Consider the following 13,852-nt stretch of genomic DNA (forward strand, 5'->3'; position numbering starts at 1 on the left):
CCTGCTTGACCCCAGTGAATAAAGTAAAGCCAAACAGTTACAATAAATACTTGCCTCTACAGTAAGAGCATTTTATGATTAATCCACCCAGCTGTTGCCACAGCTCAGTAACACCAAATGACTGGGACTCAATATCATGAAAGTGCTGGTCTTCCAGGCAAGACCATGGAAAATGTGAGGCATTGCAGAAGGTAAACAGGTTAGGGACAGTGGGAGAAGAAAAGAGGCAGCTTGACATGGTTGTCCTCTCTTCTTCCCTCAACAGAGCTCAAATATGACAAGCATCCATTTGCTGGTAAGACTCTCAAAGCCTCTTTGCTTCAGGCTAACAGTTTTTGCAAATTCAAGTCTTTTTGGAGAGAATGGGTGTAACTCCATGAGTCAAAACAGCTACTGTCAGTACGGCAATAACCATATCCTCGCTTTTAGGTTGGATCCATCCCCTCACCACGCCAAAAAGCTGATGTTAACTGAAAAACAAACCCAGAAGCCTCAACAACACGACTGGTTCAGGACAGAGAGATGGACAGCTGTTGCGCAGACTGGGAGGCACATCCCACCAGCAGCTGGCAGGACCTCAGCTCTGATCCTGACTGGCTCCCATGCAAATCCTTGGGCTGTAACCATGTGCCTGCCGAGGGACATGCAAGCTGTATCTTAAAATATTGGGGAAAAACAGCTGATGCTGTAAGTGTTAAGTGCTATTTTACACCATGGCATATGGTTGATACAAGAGGCAAGACCAAGACCACACATCTCTTTTCTGTTTCCACCACAAAGAAATTTTATTTCATGGCAAAGTAACTTTTTGAATTTGCTTATAACATATGCTTTGATATCAGCACGCTCTCCTGCTGTCAAGGGTAAGTAAGCCTGACAAATGGCTTGGCAATGGGCAAACCCATTCTCCCAAACCCCTCACCTCAACCCTCGTTTCTGCCTGAAAGAGCTGCCAAAACATTTAATCTTACTTTAACTGCATGAAGCAGTACAGGTGGCTCCAAGACGTCCTTCAGGTCGTTCCCACACCAAGCAGGCAGGAGCAGGGCAGGTCACAACACTCAGCTCCTGGAAGAGAGGGAAGAAGGAGGAGTCACCAGGTGCAAGGGTCATCATGGCTGCTGGGGTTCCAACACACAAACTGGCATCACAACACTTTCACCAAGGGGGATGGAAACCATCCTCTCCCTTGCAAGCTGTGCAGGAGGCATGTGCTGCCTCCCATGGCAGTCCCACGCGGTTCCACAAGCACACACAGGGCAATGACCACACTATGTATAGGACTATCTACATCAGCATCTCTAAGAATAACTGTGCTGCTGAGTTGTATTTGCTGCTGTCTTGCTATTTGGTTTATCTCCAAAGCTGTTGATCTGATGTCCACCAGTGTATTAAAAACCATTAAGCTGGCCTTACGTCCTCTGCATCCATCAACACAGCCCCTCCCAGACTCCATCAAACTCTTCGTGAACTCCTTCATGGCAAGGTATTTTAAAAGGAACAAAAGCACCAGAGGTAGATGATGGCAGGTGATAGCCAGCAGATGAAGCCCAAATCTACCAGCAAATCTCCCAAATCCTCCTGGGCTGCCTGCACTTTTCCACAGGCTGATTTCCTTCTCCGGGGAAAAATCTACTCAGTAGACTCATCCATAGGGATAAACCTGGTCTACAAAGCACACCTGGAAAGAGCAGTTACAGTGGATTAAATGTCAAAAGGAGAAAAAGCCCAGGTTGGGCTTTAGTTTATTGAATGCTATGTGGGAGATTTTATTAGCTAAATCAAAGTCATCAGGGTACCTCAGGCCATCATTTGGTTACCACAACAGGAAAGGTTGTGGCTACACACACATCACCAAACACAAGCACGACACACCAACTGCCTCCTCCTGTTCTACCAGACAGAGACTCTGCCCCTGCGCTCTCCCTGCTGGGAAAGCATCCATAATCTGGGAATCTCACAGGCTGAGCCAACCTGCCAACCTCAAAGTGCAATTACAAGCACAGAATTAACAATGGCAAAACTAGTTACCGGCTGGGAAATCAATTGTACTGTGTGAATTAGCTGGGAACATACTGCACTGGAAGGTAATGCACTGCACAACAAATCTCACTTCTTTATCTGCACAGGAACAGCATCATCTGAACACCTCAGTGTTGGCTTTACACAATGTTTTCTTAAGATTAATGGCTAAAAGACACTTTTATGCATTCTGCTGAGAAATGGGGAGAGTATTTTGTAAGACACTACAGGGTTTTAAACTGTGTTTTACTGCAAGTATATATATTTAGACATGTACCAAATTGGAAAAAAGAAAATTCATACTCTTGTTCCTCTTAAAGTATCAGGATTGTGCACAAATTCCTTCACTGCGATGTCACACATTTCTGAATTACATTCTTATGCCAAACTACTGGAGCTGAAAGAGGAATTACCTGAACTCTTAAACCCCAGTTAAGAGCACACAAACACACTTTGGATTCATTAACCAGTAAAAACCACCCTTGCAGCCACAAACAAACAGACTGGAACTTCCCTCCAGCATTTCTGTAGTGTTACTCTCAGGACCACATTTTAGAAGATGGTTACCATTTGATAAGGCAATGATTAACTCTGTTAAGTAAGAAACATTAACCCAAGGCTCCTACTTGCCATCCTGTGTTGATCTCCAAATAACAGCTCTCTCCTAGGCACATACAACAACAATGCAGTGGTTTCATTTGTTTGTGAGACACTGATAACTTGGATTTTAATACTGTATGTGTATATTTTGGCAGAGAAAGCAGGGTTTGCTGCTACTCCTTTGAACCAACAAGGAATAAGGGTATGGCCAACACTGCTAAAGTAGATACTGAGCCTGCTGTGAATCACTGCAGGTTTTTCCTCATCTCCACTAAGGAATGAGGGTGTGTGTATGGAGTCACATGTGAAGCCAACTTGGATGTTTAGGACTTGGAAAGTATTAACAAGTGAAGAAAATCAGCAGGCCTACCAATGAGAAGCTGAAACACAGATCACAAAATTCTTCCTCACGGTTTTTTGTTTGTTTGGTTTTATTCTGTGGGAATTTTTAGATTGCTACAAGAAGCAGCAAATAATATTAAAAAGTCTTAAATGTATATTTTAGTTCCACATGTAAAGAGCTTGCACAATCACTAAGGCTCTCCACATCAAAGAATCCATTCCCCAAAGAACTGATTTCTGCTTCCCATGAAGATGTTATGGGACAACACCTACATGCCTAAGCACACCCCTTTCAGAAGGATTTCCCCATGGGGATTTCTTCTCCTCCTCTTCCTTTACTGGAAAAATCATTACCAAGTGTAGATGAACACTGACATAGCTCCTGTTTTCTGAGTCTTAAAATCACAGGAAGATGATGACATACAGAAGCTTTATAAAAAGCAACTTGGTTTCTACACTGCTCTGCCAACATTCCCAACAACCTGTAACTGGATAATTTCTACCTAAAAGGGGTGATAGTAAAGATAACACCCAGTGCTCACTAAAGTAAATGAGAATGTAAAGGAAGGTCTTATTGACACTTGCCTTTATACGACCTATTTTGCTTGGGTTTAATAAAAATAGGGGAAAGCCCCATCTCATTGCTAGGACACGGTAATTTGACAGTGGACTGCTCGTGGTCTTGCTCCCTCCATACTGAGACAGCTAAAGAAGAAATTTCCGAGGCCACTGATTAATTACTGAAACATCTTTATGAAGAGAGAGGAAAATAAAATTTAAGGACAGTGTTACAGCTATTTACAATTTTAAGAAGACAAAGTAACTAGCCCTGCAGATTATATATCTAATTCCTGTAATAGATGACTTCTTTTCCCAAGAAAGTGCCCAAAGTCTTAGAGGTGATCTGCATCTGATGTGCCCTTTACAGGCACAGAAGTCAGGCACCAAAAGATACACTCTCTATATTTCTAAATTAAATTAACAGCAGTGAATAACACAGCCAAAAAAGGAGTTATCCTGTGTTGAAAATCTATTTGGGAGCAATCAGTCGGGGCTCTCAAACGCACATGCTTGGTAGAGCCCCAACACATGGACCTCAGGGTTTCCAGCTGCTTTGATGGTTCCTCCCGAACAAACACCCACCCTTGAAAAACACTGTCCAGTGCCCAGCACAGAGGAAGCCACTCCTCAGACTTGTTCTTTTTTCCCCTAAACACAAACCAATTTTATTTTTCTGAGAAGTGATGCGTATTTTGTTGCTCTGCCAGCTGAGCGCTTCGACACATCGAACAAGTTATCTCACCATCTGGTTGTAATTGCCACCATGAAGCTTTCAACAAGTTCAAGGAAGAGCACCAGAAGGAGGGCACTAATGGTCCAAGAGATGAACTGCTGATTACTGGAGATTATTTGATACAGCTGGAACTTTTTCATAGACAAGAAGCCCAAACACATCCAATCCCACCGCTACAGCACCCAAACAAGCCTCTGGAGGATTTTCGAGTTCTGTCTGTTGCCCACTATAAAACCTCCTCACAATTTCTTATCAAAAGCTCTCACACTGCTTGCCCTCGTCATCTCCCAAACTGCTGGGTATACAACTGCCTGCTGCTGTAATCTTCTATGTTGAATACACAGCCTATTCTTGGATATCACAATTCTCTCGTTATAGGACATCCTTTTGCTGCTTCTACTGATGCCCAGGAGAGAATGGCTCACAAGACATTTTCACAAGTTTGTCCCATGGTCTGAACCATGTTTCCTAATTCCTTACGGAAGAGAATCTGGACACACTCTGCTTGGACACGATGACACACTCCTTGGACAACCAGAGGATCTGGCCCTGCCAGCATGGATTTGAGAAATGCAGGTCTTGCTTGACTAGCCCAAGGAACTGGTAGAGTCACCACCCCTGGAGAGATTTAAAAAACGTGTAGATGTGGTACTTAGGGACATGGTTTAGTGGTGGTCTTGACAGTGCTGGGTTATGGCTGGACTTGATGATCTTATAGGTCTTTTCCAAGCTAAATATGATTCTGTATAAACAGAAGAATAAAGTATTATTTGCCTAAAATCTGCTTTGGACAAGTGTGAGTGTGACATGGATCCACTAGCCACTGCATCACGCAGTTATCACATTTGTACCAGCAGAGTAGAGGGCAGATTGCAGCTCCTCACATTTTGACACACACACAAGGTTCCTCTGAAAGTAAAGGCTGGGTTTTGCTTAGAGAGCAGCATCTGACTTGGCACACTGGATGAAGAAAAGCCAAGAATTTTAAAACAATAGAAAGTAAAACATCCATATTTCACATCTGTACACACTGCAGAGCAAGCAATAATATTAACATGTTAACTGGAGTCCCATTAATCCTGATTACCAAGAGATGGGAGACAAAAATTCTTTCATATACACTAAGTTAACTTTTGAAACCTAAACTCTTTTGACAGCGTCGCCTCGAACTTGTAAACAGAAATATTCCCATGTTAGATGAAAAGGGAAGCAAGGATGCACCCATCCAAGAGCACTTCCCTGCCCATTCTAGCCCTGGACAGACATAGATTTTCACTCTAGAACTTTGAGATCTCCACAAAACTGAAAGAAGTTTGGGTTTTGCTTTTTATTCCCAGCAGCAGTTGCAAAGCAGTGAAACAAAGAGGTCAGGGATGCTTTATGGCTCTCTGCCTTCCCTCTTGACAGCAACTTGTGCTCCATAAACTTTTCCTGCGCAATAATACACAGCAACCTGTTACCCCAGGAGAAGATTAGGTGCCATGGGGACTCTGCAAGCAGTGAAAAACCCCTGACCTCTGAGAGAGAGTCCTGCACAAGTGCTCATCAAAGGTATAAAAGTTTTCAGCCTTCAAAACTGAACAGAAAAAACCTGAAATAATTTTTTTTTATTAGCCATTACAGTTTTTTACTAATAATAAAAGCAGGACTTGGTCCAGAAATTTGACCTTCCTTTAAACTGAAGCCTGTCACCACGTTCATCCTAAATAGCAACTGCTTCTTTTCAGACAGCCTTGTAAAACCACAGCAGGATTGAGATAAGGACTTCAAACTGTTTCCACAAGACCATCATGGCTAACTATGGGTGATATTAAAACTTAAGTCATGGACACTTCAAAATCTGTGCAACAGACTAACACTTCATTAAACCACCATCCCCCTTGTTACTGGGGTCCAGTATCAGAGCGATTAGCTAAAAAATAAAGCAAACAGCAGCAACCTGCAGTAACATCTCAAGTGCACACATACTTCTAAAACACTCTTTTCCAAAAAATTCTTTTAACTCTGCAGCAGGTTCTTCTCCTCCCCCTCTTTTCTACCACGATATTCAGGTGACAATCTCAATGAGTTGTGCTCTCATGCTAGAATGGGGCAAAGCCCAAAATAAATGTCCTTAAGAAAACCAGGAAACAGAGGAAGCATGAACAGTGAAGGCAAAGACTACTTCAGCATGGCCATCACCAAGAGGTACCAACACATTGCCTCAAGGCAGAGGAAAATGCCACTTAACCATGGCCCCACTTGAAAGAACAGGCCTATTTTCTTTGAAATACTTGGTGCAGCTCATGACAGGACAGCTAGACGTTTCCTGGGAAGGTGACATGTCACCCCTAGAACAGGATATGGACCCTGAAAAAAGGCAGAGTGAAAAGGCAGAGTGTTTTGGAAACAAGAAAATTTCAGTTTGAAGTTAACTTTGGAGGGTCACCTGGTCCATCACTCTACTCAAAGCTAGGCCGTGACATAAAAGTTATGACATTGTCCCCATGCTTTCAGTGTTTAGAATTGCCCCAGTGAACATGGCCTCTTTCTCAATTGCTCTGTGTAAGATTGAGCTAAATAGGGTCATTGAGTTCTGTTGCCACAGGAAGGAAACCAAAATCACCATCAGCTACAAGGCATTCTGACTCCAGCCAAGAAGCTTGCATAATTCACCAGTTTAAATCATACTTTCCCCATTGATTTCCTTCTTCATTTCCACACAGTTTAAAAAAAAAAAAAATTCAATAAAATGGAGAACTTTTACTGTACTTAGAAAGCTTGTGACAAAAGAACATGTATATTTTGAAACCAAATACCAGCATATAACATGCACTGACACATTAACACAAGGCTTTCTCCTCCATGTTAAGGAGGTATCTTGGTATAAAATGCAAAGTGCAAATCTATATTCTTGTCTCCTGCAGCTCCAGCCACAAACAAGGTCCCTCTGTGCCGAGCCACGGAGGCACACAGCAAGAATTCCTTCACCACCACATTTACAGGTTAAAAAGATAAATGCTGGGAGGGGACACAAAGGGTCAGAAAATAAAACAACTCGCCCAAGGCTTTGCAGATGGCTGCCTGCACAGTCTGTAATCTGGCCAGTATCACCTCTCCACCCACACAGCAGCGACGTCCCCGCTTTCTTCAAAAGCCGGCTTGTCTCCATCACCACTGCGCAGCTCTGCCAAACACCAGCCATGCAACCATGGCATTAAGTCACTTTAATGCTCGAATCAACATGTCACTGGAGCTGCCCTGCACTTAATTATATAAATTAGGAGATCTGTATAATAGTGCTAAACCAGTAATGAAAGAGAAGGTTTAATGATGCAACAAAAACCTGCAACGCTGCACTCAGATTACAGGTGGGTTACACAACAGCTCAGACAATTCAGCATTTAGGCAGCAAGCTGCAGACTTGCATAGTGCAGATCACGTTTTCCCAGAGCCATCATCTGACTCCAAACATGTGAGACCTACTCAAACACACCCTACCTACCTCCCTTGTCCCAGAAGCTCAAGGATTCCACAGCAGAGAACAGATGCTCAAATCAAAGTTGTCCCTTTCCCAAATTCACATTCTAACTCAACAGGCACGTCTGAAGCCTGTCCCAGCAACCACCTGTGTCTCACAAGTAGTGCCTGCTCCTCCCAGCATTAACACCCCATTGCACAGAGATGACATAACTCCAGTGAAACCTGTTCAGTTGACAACTGGGGTGACTTTTGCATTGAGCCGTGTGATTTAACTCTCAGCTGCAGCCTCGATTAAGAAAGCATTATCAGCACACAGTTAACACAGAAATCATCCATCAAATGACATAAAAAAAGGCAATTTAGGTATTTGATGAGAACTCAGCATGAACCATTCATGTGAAAGAGGATGCTCCTACCCCAAGATTTCTGACTGGGGTTTATTACTGAATAAGCTCAAATACTTCCAGATAGTATTGATTTCTATTCATAGCATTGATACAGCTTAAAGGAGAAATCATTTGGTTTGAAATATTCTTTTAGACTCTACTGACCTTTTATGTCAATAAACACAATACCAAATTGCAGCTTAGCAGGGTAATTTTACCTTCTTTTTGTGAAGTTCTCAGATGGAAAAGCACTACACCAGCAGCAGGGCTGAGAAGCATTATTTGGATTTCAAAAGCAGCAAGTGTCATGGTCAATCCACATCTTCAATATTGAAGGGCTCAAAAGAAAATTGATAGGACCCAAACTGCAGTGATGTGACAGTATCAGCTGGGAAGCCGCTTACCAATATTTGCAGGTGCTTGTTCAAACAAAAGCCTTCAGAAGAGATTCTGTGCCTTATCTAGAGGCCTTTTAAAATGTCACTAGTATGTCACTGATCTTAATAGAAAAATACCATTCTCTTATTCCTCTCTCACCTGTAAAATAAACTGTCAATCCTATTAAAATCCACAATGGAAACTCTTCGCCTCCCCAGATTATCATTCCTGTACATTTTTGCCAAAGCAGAGGGTAGCACAGGGTGCTGTTACAAGCCATTTGTAGGTGCAGATCAACAGTTACTACATCAGGGCAAATGGCTGGAAACAACCAGTGTGCAACAAAGAGAATCTTCTAACCCTGCACACCCTTTAGCAGGTGGCCAGATTTGCTTTCATATAGCTCAACTTCTCTTTTCCCTCCCTCTAAGGAAAAAGATTGTTTTCATTCATCTTTTTTTTTTTCCCCCTACAGACACAGACACCTGCAACAAAATCATCTTTAAAGGGGTCATAGTAAGGCAGTATATTATGAGTAGAAAAGCAAGGGACATTATCAAATAGCAATAGCACGTGGCACAGATTTTTCCAGTACCCAAAGAGCCCAGGGCTTCTGTAACTCCAAGTGCATGCCAGGGGAGGAGGCAAGCTTTTGCCACCACCAAAAAGATTCCCAAAACAAGTCAGGAAAGGTTCATGTAACCTCTGTCTCAAAGTCTGACATCAAACATAGCCTGAATTTCACTGAGCCTGCATTCATGCAGCAAAGCCAAATCCTGGCTGTGCCTGCATCCTCCCATGTGTTTCACACAGGGGCTGGAGGTGGCCAGAGTAAGAGCCACTCATTATCTTCTCTGCAAAGTGCACTCCTCCCCTTTTTATCATTAATCAAGAGTTACAACCAGTCACCAAACTAGCACTGCAATGACTTCACGACCAGCTGCTAGGCATCCTGAAAAAAACAAAAACAAATTACATTAGGGCTACCACCACTTACCAAATCCTACTACAGGTACACCAGGCTATTGGGCAACTCTGCTGACGTACCTTCTGGTACTTTCCTTTGTGGACTTACTGCAGCTCTCCCCCAGCTATCCCTCAAAGCAAAGGATCTTTAGTAAAAGAAATTATGATAGTTTTCATGCAGCAGAACACCCTCCCCCTCCTCACCTACCCCAAGCAGCTACAGCAAAGGAGCTCTTTGCTCAGTGAAGGAAAAATAAGAAGTTAAAGCCGACTAATTGCCAGGGTACACCCTTCTCCCAATGCACCTGTAAATGACCACTTGTGCAACAACACCTGAGTGTCAACAGGAGCTGTGGGCACGACCCAAGCACGCACATGGCAATAAGGCAGAGGCACTACCTGCATTTCCACGTGCATGTAGGGTTTTCAAGTGCCTATTTACCTATCTACAGCTATGCAAGTGGTGATTCACCACCCAGCCCCAAACCGTTTGGATCTCTCTCTTCCCGTATTCCTGCAATTGTGGCTTATCTTCCTGTCAGATATTCCCTGTCTTCTTCAGGACTTCCCTGTCATCCTGCACAGCACCAAACAGGATTATCTGCTATCAAAACAAAAATAAAATTTTTAAAAAATAGTACATATAAAAATAACATTTGAAAGGTCATCCTGAGGTGGGAGGGCATCTTCAGTTACACAGTCTTTTAGACATTGCCTTATCAATACTCTTTAGCACCAGGAAAGTTTTTTCTCCTTCCTTTGGTTCAGCTGATCACAGCCTTGCCATCTGACCAGGGACTTCTCTTTACTGTGAGTGTGGGAGAAGGGACAAAGGAGTACACAGAGAGAGATGACGGTCACAGGGAGCACAACACCAGTGCTAAAGTCTAGCTGGCCAACAGCCTGTGCCATAGACAGCCCAGCCTCGGCTGTCATCCCTGGGACCATCTTGCACACACAGGAACTTTTCCATGAGCACAAGGTGCACGGAGCAGCAGCAGCACAATGCCAGGAGGATGAGAGGCTCTAGGAAAGCATCACCTCTGTGCATGGAGTGTATTTTGCAGGGGGCACCACAGGAGCTTTTCCCAGCCACACACAGATGCTCATTTGCTTGCCCCTACAAGGAAGCTTTAATGCCACAGATTTATAATCTACCTAACCCTAACCCAAGAGCATGAATAAATCCTCTACTTGACAACACAGAGCAGCAAAAGTACTGCTCCATAAACTATCATTTCTTGAGACAGAGACCTGTCCCCAGCTGTGCCCAGACTGCCCGGTCCTTGGTCAGTGTTTAAACCACTGATCCAGTTGTCTGGTTTTAGTGCAACAGTTTTCTCAACACTTTGTTGTTTTCTTCTGAGGGAGAACATTTTAAGCCAGGGGCCATACCACAGTATTTAATATTTTCTTACCTTGGGTCAAATGCTTTTATTCTCTGTGCTTTTCATTTGTTGATGCTTGAGTTATCTTTTTCAAGATAACGATTTTACTTTTGTTTTTTCTTTTCCCCTCCAGGTGCCCTGCCCTTAACAGCAGCAGACTTAGACCTAGATGTTATTCCACAGATAGATAACATCTATTGCTAAACAACATTTTTTCTGATCTATACTTACAAAGTGCTCCAACATACGCTCAATTAAAATGCTCAGCATGACGTCTAAGAGCACATGCACTTTTTCCATAGCATGTTTAGAACTAGAAAGGCAGAGTTAGGCCATGGAGAGCAGTGACATACTGATGCCAAGTTAACTTTTGTGTATCCTATGCACAAATAAGAAGAAATAATATGCTTTACATAAATAAATGCTGGCATGTCTACAAACAACGGAAAAAAAAGGCACCAGAATCTAATGTCTGCCCAGAAATCTAAACAAAGACTGGATCTAGATGCAGAAAAGTATTCTGAGAAAATCACCACACACTCCCTGACCCATTCAACCTTCTCCCTAGCAGTTTTAAATACTCATTCTCACCCCCAGCAAAACAAAAATACAAGGGGTGCAAGCCTACAGCACAAGCATTTAGCACTAGAGGTTGCTAGAGATCACAGACCATCCATCAGATCCCAAGCAGTGGTTGCTGCCACAGGTGGAAAAAATGCTCCTTCACTGAGAGCCACAGCCTCATGGAAAATCTCTTAAAAAGCCTTGTGAAAGGTGAACAGATCTCGCAGATCTTGGATCATCCAGGGAAGGCCTGGCACTGATCAGTGCTGGGAAAAGACACAGCTAATCTTTAGAGGTGCTCCTCTGCAGGCAGCTGCCAAGACGGGGATTTTATTTCTGGTGAGGTTTCAACAGCTGCTTTATGCCAACCTCAAACAGTTGCCACCAGGAGGTCTCGTTCACCCCTGAGTCACCATCAGCCACACATCTGCTGCTCGCCAGACCAAGGGTGAGCTAGGCTGACACCCACATTTCTTCTGCCATGTTAGTTTTCTGCTGGTGCAGGTTCCCTGATACGGGAGAAGGGGCTGGAGTGCTGGAACGGCCCAAGGAAAAAGCCCTGTGCCTGCCCCTCAGGCATCCCTGTGTGCTTGGGAGAGAGCCAGCTGAAGGATCAGGGGCTTTCCCCAGGGACCTATGGGAAAGACTCTTCACTGACATCTAAATTCTTCAGGGTGAGGCTCTTTGGGTGACTTCTAAATTCTTGGTGGTGGCGCAAGAGGAAGAGCTCACCTGAGAACTTCAGGTGGAGAAAGGACAACCATCAGAAGCCAATTAACTCCCGGGCAACAGAGATCTCCCCATGCAGACCTCCAGAGAAGCCACAGGCAGGGGTATGCATGTGACTAAGGAGGAATGGGAAAGGTGGAGTCAGTCACTGAAACGGAGAAAACTAAATTTTTCCAGTGTTTTTACAGCAGATAAACATCTACCTACTGAACTGTACTTATTTTAGGGCGGAAGGTTGTTTCTCTTCTTTTTGAGATGACATTATGGTCAGAAGAAAGCATTAGGATGATTCAAATCCCACTGATTCTGTTGCAGGCTCAAGAATTTCACCTTCACTTCTCCCTGAAGCCCATAACTTCAGGATTAGGCCCTTTTCTAAATGCTTACAGGAGCAATTCAAGGTTGGAAACCAAGCCCAATACCCCTAAGGGATTTGCCTTCAGTAACTTTTCCACAGCTTGAACTACAGCTGTTTTCCTTTACAAATTCCACTTCTCAACTGCCAGAGCACCGGGAGAGGAAAGGAGCGAAGTGCTATGGTTGGAAACAAAAGCTCAACACGGAGATGCAGCAAAAGATCAAATCTAATTTGCCTGCCAGCACGACTCTGATCACTAACGCACTGATTTAGCTCCTGCTGTGCAAGAACACTTGAGGTTAGACTTACTTTTCTCATCCTCAGGGGTACAGAACAAAATTATGAGCCAACTAGGACTGAAAGGTTTCTCTGCATACCTGGAACCAGCAACTAATTTCTCTCACCTATTTAAAAAAAACCCAAAACATTAAAGTCTCCACTGGAAGTAAAAACCAGGTCCTTCATTCAAATATTGCATGCCCCACCTGACCATGGTTTGAAGCTTCTCTGCCAGCCCCAACCATTCCTCAAGCAACTGAGGAAATGAAATACAAAACATTAAACTATGTGGAGGGTCAGACTTAAACCAACAAAGACAAGGAAATTGCAAGTTAAGCCTCCTGCTCTGCCCTTGATTCACCTTGCTTTGTTCAGCTACTGCTCAGTTCCCAGACCCCTCCTTCTCCCAGTGCCAAGAGAATTAGGACAAAGAAAATAGCTTGGTCTAAACATGGGTGGCATTCACTTGTATCCATTAGGCTGGCTTTTGATGTAGAGATCACAACCATTTTACCTGGTTTGGAACTTCACAAAGCCAATGCTGTTTAGCAAATTTATTGTAGAGTTTGCATTACTGCAAGAAGGACAGAGTAAAAATGACCTGGGGCACCTGGGAGGAAAGATTCCCATCACCCAATTTTATTCTTCTAAAAATTTGGCCCAGTCTAAGCCAGTCATCTCCTCGCTGTCTACAGACCAGGGTTTTTTCAGTGATTTTAAATGGAAGAAGCATGCTCGTGGCATGGGTGCCAATCTTATTGCTTGCAGAGGTCTGCAGAGCTAGCTTGGCCAGCACTTCCTTGAATTTTTAGATGGCTGACATCAAACAAGATCCATGTCATTCCCCTCATGGTAATCAACACCCGGTTCTGATGATCATATTTGAGAAGTCGTAGCAGTCTGGTAAAGTTCCCACCAACTGGTAAAGGGAAAACATAACCCCCATTTTTAAAAAGGAAAATAAGGAAACCCAGGGAACTATAGGTTGATCAGTCTCAGCTCAGGGTGTGGCAGGATCATGGAACAGATCCTCCTGGAACCTATAAAATGTGAATGATATTTATGCTCCCAAGAAGAAAGATCC

At 43.5% G+C, this 13,852-nt stretch overlaps 1 long non-coding RNA gene across 1 annotated transcript in view; it reads right to left on the reverse strand.

Moving 5' to 3' along the window:
• Positions 1–970: 970 nt before the first annotated feature.
• LOC114064908 overlaps positions 971–13,852 on the reverse strand; it is a 50,324-nt gene continuing 37,442 nt past the window's right edge. Inside the window, exon 3 of the long non-coding RNA XR_003572831.1 lies at positions 971–1,068. This is a non-coding gene — a long non-coding RNA (uncharacterized LOC114064908). The remainder of the gene's footprint in view (positions 1,069–13,852) is intronic.

Source organism: Empidonax traillii, unplaced genomic scaffold (genome assembly GCF_003031625.1).
Source record: "Empidonax traillii isolate 1590-97213 ecotype Southwest subspecies unplaced genomic scaffold, ASM303162v1 scaffold592:size536848, whole genome shotgun sequence".
NCBI lineage: Eukaryota > Metazoa > Chordata > Aves > Passeriformes > Tyrannidae > Empidonax > Empidonax traillii.